Here is a 7,381-nt window from a genome sequence, read left to right as displayed (position 1 = left end):
GATTATTTGGAGATCCAGAATTATAGAATAATACAGCACAGAGGCCATTGTATTATCCAGTGCATGAATAGAGTTGCCAACTTTGACTAAATTTATTCCTGGAGGCTTCATCACAAAACACCCCTCCAGCTATCCTTGTGACGCACTGCCTTCCTTCCTACACCACTTGGAAAGCAAAGAGACTTATGACCCAATCAGATGATGCTTGACTGTCAGCCAAAGTTCTCTCCCCCCACAGCCCCATTTTCAATATGTTTACATCTGGTAAGGAGAAATATTCAAAGAAAATGACAAAAAGACTATCTTTTTGTTTCCTAGATTCCAGGCCAATTCTGGAGGGTTGGCAACTCTTTGCACTAATCACACAGGAAGATTGTTCTCCATTCTTGCCACCTATCACAGACTTCAGAAAATGGAATGTTAATACCAAAACAGATCCCGAAGCCTTGTCACCATAGGAAGGCTTGGTGTTGCTGATTTAAAGATAGAGGTCCTAAAATTTGGTGTTGAATTGTGCTGGATTTGTACCAATACGTCAGGACTTGCACCCATCGCCTCTGCACTGAGCTGAAGAAAAAAAGACTTGCATTTATAAGAGTGCTTTTCATGACCACAGGATCAAATTGCTTTACAACCAATGAAGAGCAGTCATGATTGTAATGTAGGAAATGTGACAGCCTATTTGCACACAGCAAGATCCCACAGACAGCAACGTGATAATGATCAGATAATCTTAAAATGCTGGATCAGTTTATTTTAAAATATCCATTGCTGGTTAACTTGTATGGAAGGGGATTCTTGTACTAGGATGAATGGAAACCAGACTGTGCCAGGTCATTGAGTGTCTTTAAGACAGAGATAGATAGGTTCTTGATTAATAAGGGGATCAGGGGTTATGAGGAAAAGGCAGGAGAATGGGGATGAGAAAAATATCAGCCATGATTGAATGGCGGAGAAGACTCGATGGGCCGAGTGGCCTAATTCTGCTCCTATGTCTTATGGTACCCTTCGGGGGAAAAAAATACGATACTAGCTGAAGATCCTAACATCAAGCTGGGATACCAACGGGTATATCGGTAAGTTAACTGTCAGGATGCTGCACTAATGCATGTGTAATGGCGCATGTGATTTTGTGTCTGTTCATAATGCTTGTCCCTGGAGGAGAGGATCTGTTAGCCAAAGGGGACAACAAAGAAGCACAGAAGAAGAGCATACACTTTCAATGAGACTAACCTCCAACTCCTCCATGAGATTCATCAGAGGTGAGACACTATTGGGTCTCTGAGAGGTAGTTGCAAAATAATCCGCGAGCCATGTGGAGGGAGATGTCACTGTACTGAGTACAAACTCTCACTGGCAGACCAGTGCTGCAAAAAGATTGATGTGATCAGAGCAGGCAAGGTAATACATTAGCCACTTATTTTTCCTCCTCAAGGACCAGCTTATCCCTCAAAGTATGACATGTACAAACTGGTAATATATGGTAGTATCTGTCACCATTCCCAGCAATGGGTATTGAAATAGACTGACCCAGCACATTTTAGCATGCATAACCGTAAAACCCTTCCTCTGCTTTAACAGGTTAATGACACGAGATCTCTTGCATAAGTTGACCAATGCCACCTCCGAGACATTGAGTGCTATTCTTCATCGCAAGCATTCAATCTTGTTGCAAGAGAACCTTGCACACAATACTAATGAGAAGCAGGGCATTGAATGGGAGCATCTCCCAACATTATGGAGTTTCAGGTCAATCTCCTTTGATTAGATGAAAGGTCATTGAACTGAAAAATTAACTTGAGTGTTTCTATCTCCACAGATGCTGCCTGACCTGTATACATTGTTTTTATTTCTTGCAGTGTCATTTCTGGCCACTTGATGGTGCCAGTCCAGTACTTGCGGTCATTTCCAAGCTCATTATTTATTTTTATGAATGCTCAACACTGAGAAGGGTGTTTCTGCGGCTTTGCAAATTAACTAGTTACTGGGAGCATTTTTAAGAGGCTCAGCTCTTGGGCAACAAGTACAAATTGAATTTGAATGCTGCCATCAGGTATACAGTGGAGTCCACCGAATATGGTTTTGTAAAGTAGTTTTAACAATGATCATGATTTACATAATGGTCTCTATGTTACCCATCGAATGGTACAGTCTCATCTGTGTAAACTTCATTTTGGAGAAAGAACGTTTTGCATTTTATACAGCGACCAGGATTTTCTGGACCTGCCATGGGAGATTTGGTGGTCTTTTGTCAGGACTGTACAATCCTGATGGCAGAGGGAGCTGGAAAATTCCCCCAGCATTTTTCACAGGCAGTGTGTGGTATCCCAACCTGTGGCGTGAGTATGTGTTTAACTATGTAAATTGCCTCAAGATGGGGAGATGAGGTCCAATTGGGGCATAGGCACATCCACCTCAAAACGTGCAGTGGCCAGCAGATGGGTATGCACCACACTCCCAATGAGACCAGGGAATACAGGGGGAAGAATCGGAGGCCTGTGAGGGAGGGGAAAGCTGAACATTCAGCTCCTTTGAGATGATGGAAGAGGTTTCCATACATGCACGGGTAGGGTCTAAGCTGGTCTGGCAGTAATAGGTTTGCAACACCATCTTCCAATCTGCAATGATGACGCAGTACAATATTAAAATGAGAATCAGTGCGGGCAGATTGGAGGGCAGGTACTTGTACGGGAGGTGGCAATTAAAGGAGGACCCAACTGAACTATAAATTCCCAAATGAGGAGAGGCACAGCTGAGACATATTAGGAGTCTTTCAATGACAATGCAAGGAATCAGGAAAGTGAAGCAATCATGCCCATTTATATGAGACTAATCCCACAAAGTGGTGCTGATTGATCTCCTTGTTTTAACCCCTTGTTTGCAACCTGGGAATTCCCCAGAGTAATAAAGAATTACAGAGTAATTTGGCAACCGGCCAGGCTTCAGAAGTGTGTAAGAAATGTGGCACTAGACGGGGGTTCACAGAGGAGAAGCCTCAGGGATGCCTCAAACATTTTCTCTCATGTTTATGTTTATTCCAAAGAGTGTTGTATTAGGGTGCAGTGAATGGAGATCCCAGCGCCTGGACTGGAAGAAACACATTCCAAGCGTCTGGCCAAAGCAATGTCATAGCAGTCAGTCATGTTTGGGGGTGGTGGGGAAGTCAACTTGATATACGTTATGCACTGGCCATCATTTCGGGAGCAAGTACCTTCCCGCACGAAAATAAAGCTCTTGAACCCACATTTACAGACAGTCATTGACAGAAAGAGGACCTTTTGGAGACTAATGTTGACACATGTACCTTTGGAGACTAATGCTGATACTTGCCTGTTTCTCATTGAAACTGCAGAGAGGAGACCATCAGACAGAAGATTACAACAGAGGCTCCTGAATTGGAAGGAGCAATACCCTGAAGACCAAGGCCTACCAGGGCCTCCTCCTGATGCAGGGGATGAGGCTCGCAGGGACACTGCATAGGTGTCTTGCAAGACCCAGGGTCTACAGAACTCACATTTCTTATCTGCACATGAGCAAGAACTAGTATCATCAGTGTCTCCACATGTTCTGGGATTGGGTTCCTCACATTTATCACATTCTCCAGGAATTGGTGGCACAAGGATTGGGAGGGCATCCATTGCCAGTGGCTGTGAAAGTAATGGCCGCTCTGAACTTTGATGCCAGTGGTTCCTTCCAGGGTTCCACTGGACACCTTTGCAGGATCTCTCAAATGTCCACGCACAAATGCATTCATGAGGTCACAGATGTCCTTTTTACTAAAGCCCACGATTATGACAATGTCGACAAGCCAGGATGCCAGAGTACTGGGCTTTGCCAAGATTGCCAGATTTCTACAGGTGCTGGGTGCCATCGACTACACTCATGGTTATTTAAAAACTCTATGGCCGGTTAATGGTCAGCTAGCGTGAAACACATGCTGTGAAAGGCTGAGCACTGCCAGGGAAGGTGGGAAGAGAGTTGGGTTTGGAGAAAATGGTGGGTGAGGGATGGCGCTTCTAATGTGCCCCTTCAGGGGTATAGCCATTGCGGAACTGCCTCAGGAAGCTGCTGACTTGTGAAAAATAAATATCAGTGGAAAAACTGCCACAAGTGTCTGGGCAGCACAATCCTCACAGATCTCAGTCCCCAGACACATTTGTGAATTTTATTTGAGCCTTTACCTTTCACCCCACCCTGGATCGAGGTTGCAGCTGAAATGTAAAGGCCACTTGGCCAATTGGCCCGTCCGCCAATCGTTAAGGCAGCTGGGCAACGTAAAGTTCCAATCAATTACTGTTTAATTAAATTAAGTTGGCTTCTTAACTGTTGGTGGGCACATTTCAACTCTCACGCATACATTTACCCACCAAAATATCACACGTTGGGATGCATGCCTGACATCTTGTGCAATTTCATGTTTCCAGGTCAGGTGTGTGCAAACTTCTGGCCCATGGCAACAAGCACTACACTAAATAATCTGGAAAGGCAACCACTTGCTCAATGTACAGCTGCTCTGCCGCCATGAGAAACTGGCTTTGCGCCAAATACAGTAAGACGTTTAACAACACCAGGTTAAAGTCCAACAGGTTTATTTGGTAGCAAATGCCATTAGCTTTCGGAGCTTTCAGGTGGGTGGGAGTTCTGCTCTCAAACAGGGCACAGAGACACAAACTCAATTTACAGAATAATGATTGGAATGCAGTCTTTACAGATAATCAAGTCTTAAAGGTACAAACAATGTGAGTGGAGAGAGGGTTAAGCACAGGTTAAAGAGATGTGTATTGTCTCCAGACAGGACAGCCAGTGAGACTCTGCAAGCCCAGGCAAGTCGTGGGGGTTACAGATAGTGTGACATGAACCCAAGATCCCGGTTGAGGCTGTCCTCATGTGTGCGGAACTTGGCTGTCAGTCTCTGCTCAGCGACTCTGCGCTGTCGTGTGTCGTGAAGGCCGCCTTGGAGAACGTTTACGCGAAGATCAGAGGCCGAATGCCCGTGACCGCTGAAGTGTTCCCCAACAGGAAGAGAACAGTCTTGCCTGGTGATTGTCGAGCGGTGTTCATTCATCCGTTGTCGTAGCACAAAAAGTTTGCGCACACCTGACCTGGAAACATGAAATTGCACAAGATGTCAGGCATGCATCCCAACGTGTGATATTTTGGTGGGTAAATGTATGCGTGAGAGTTGAAATGTGCCCACCAACAGTTAAGACTTGATTATCTGTAAAGACTGCATTCCAATCAGTATTCTGTAAATTGAGTTTGTGTCTCTGTATGCCCTGTTTGTGAGCAGAACTCCCACTCCACCTGAAGAAGGGGCAGCGCTCCGAAAGCTTGTGGCATTTGCTACCAAATAAACCCGTTGGACTTTAACCTGGTGTTGTTAAACTTCTTACTGTGTTTACCCCAGTCCAACGCCGGCATCTCCACATCATTTGCGCCAAATACCCAGGAAGCATCCATGTCTTATACATCCTGAGTAGATTGCAGATCCTGAACATCTCTGAGGCACCACACAGGACACAGGGTTGGCTCCTCAGTGATAAAGGACCAAAGGACGCAGCTGGTGATGCCTGTGCGGTGGCCTCAGGCTCCTGTGGAGAGAAGGTTCAACGAGACTCATGCCACTGACTGAGCATTGGTAGAGCACACTAGAGATTTCAATGCCTGAACAGATCTGGCCGAATGCTCCAGAGGGTCTCATGGTACATCATGGCTTGCTGCGTGCTGCACAATCTGGCGCTGGAAATGGGGGAGGACTTGTCAGACGACGAGATGGAGGGGCTGCACATTTCCTCAGATGAGGATCTTGAAGGTGCTGGGGGTGATGAGTTCAAGAAAGCTGAGGCTGCAGGGGAAGAGGCCATAGCAGGGGTCGGACAAGGAGCAGTGAACTGACAGCAAGGCAGGCAAATCGGAGACCAACCGCCAGTAATCCAGTGTGTTTTCTGTGCATGCATAATTAAATGGTTGGCGCTAGGAAGCAGCGCTGCAGCTTTAAGAATAAAAGAAGAAACAGCCTGAGACACTCTGTACCTGTATTGATACATTTGTTGCAAAATACACCTGCAAAGGGAAGCGAACTGTATCCGAGCAACGACAGCCTGTGAGGGGGAGAAAGATTACTACAGACTCTTAAAGTGGCAAGGCATTTAAAGTGGTAATAATTTAATGTTGTAATGTACGTAAAGCAGCAGCCACAAAAAGAAACAAACGGCAATGGAACAGGAAAATTGGAGAAGATCCCAGATAGAGGACAATTCTCAAAAATGGTCCAGAAGTAACGAAGACCTCAAGGAAGAAGCAATGCAAGACCCTGGAAGGAGGGCACCAAAAGACACTAAGTGACCAAATGAAAAGCAACAAGAAAATTGCAGAATGGAAACAAGTCAACACCTTTTCAGAGACAGACCTGACCAACAGTGAAGCCTGATGCGCGTTATCACACACGAGGCTTGATGCTCAGGAAATAAAGGCTTTTATTTGCTGTAACAAGGCAGCTACTAATTATATACACGATCCCAGACTGAGGGGTCCCAGACAGAGCAGAGACCTTTATACCTCTCCCAGGAGGTGGAGCCCGACTGGGATATACCACAATAACTATAATACAAGGTGTAACAGCCCAACCCTAACCCCAACAGCAACAAGTAGAACAACCCATCCCTAACCCCAACAGCAACATATATACATACTTGTAGTACTGGCCAGACCCTGGCTCAGTACTATCCAGTGGGAACCAACGATGGTTCACCACAAAGCCAAAAAGGGTTTAGCTGAAGTTAAGATAAATAGAAATGAAAATTCCATTTATGAAAGTTACATCTCCGGTAAGAACATGATGGATTTACCTTGGAAGAAACGCAGAAATTAAAGACTTCGAAAGAACCAGTTACTATTGAACATAAAGAGAAATCAGTAAAAAGAATTAAAGCCCTAGAGAAGACATTGAAACAACAAGATGAAATGACTGACGGCAAACTTGAGGGGAAAAAAATACAGAATTAAGTTAAGAAGGAGAAATGAATGAGACAATGTAGAATAAGCTGAACTCCATGAAAAAAACAACCAGAAAAAAAGAACAGTGAAGAATTGAATCAGAAGAATAAGAGTTTGAAGAAAGGAAGCTTGACAATGAGAAATTAACTGAAGAGGTAAAAATGTTCAAAGTGACAGCAGAATCAACAATTCCAACAGAAAGAAGCTGAGATTACGTGCCAGAACGAGATTGCTGAAATGGCCTCGTGAATGGAAAAGCAACAAGCCTGTATGGAACAGCTCCATACACGATCATATTTGGAACTGTACATAGATAAGGCCTATCAGTAAAAGTGTTCATATTTAAAAATACACAAGCCTCAAGATCTCATCAATGAGTCATCAC

The sequence above is a fragment of the Mustelus asterias genome, chromosome X (genome assembly GCF_964213995.1).
Source record: "Mustelus asterias chromosome X, sMusAst1.hap1.1, whole genome shotgun sequence".
Classification (NCBI taxonomy): domain Eukaryota; kingdom Metazoa; phylum Chordata; class Chondrichthyes; order Carcharhiniformes; family Triakidae; genus Mustelus; species Mustelus asterias.
This window is presented reverse-complemented; position numbering follows the sequence as displayed.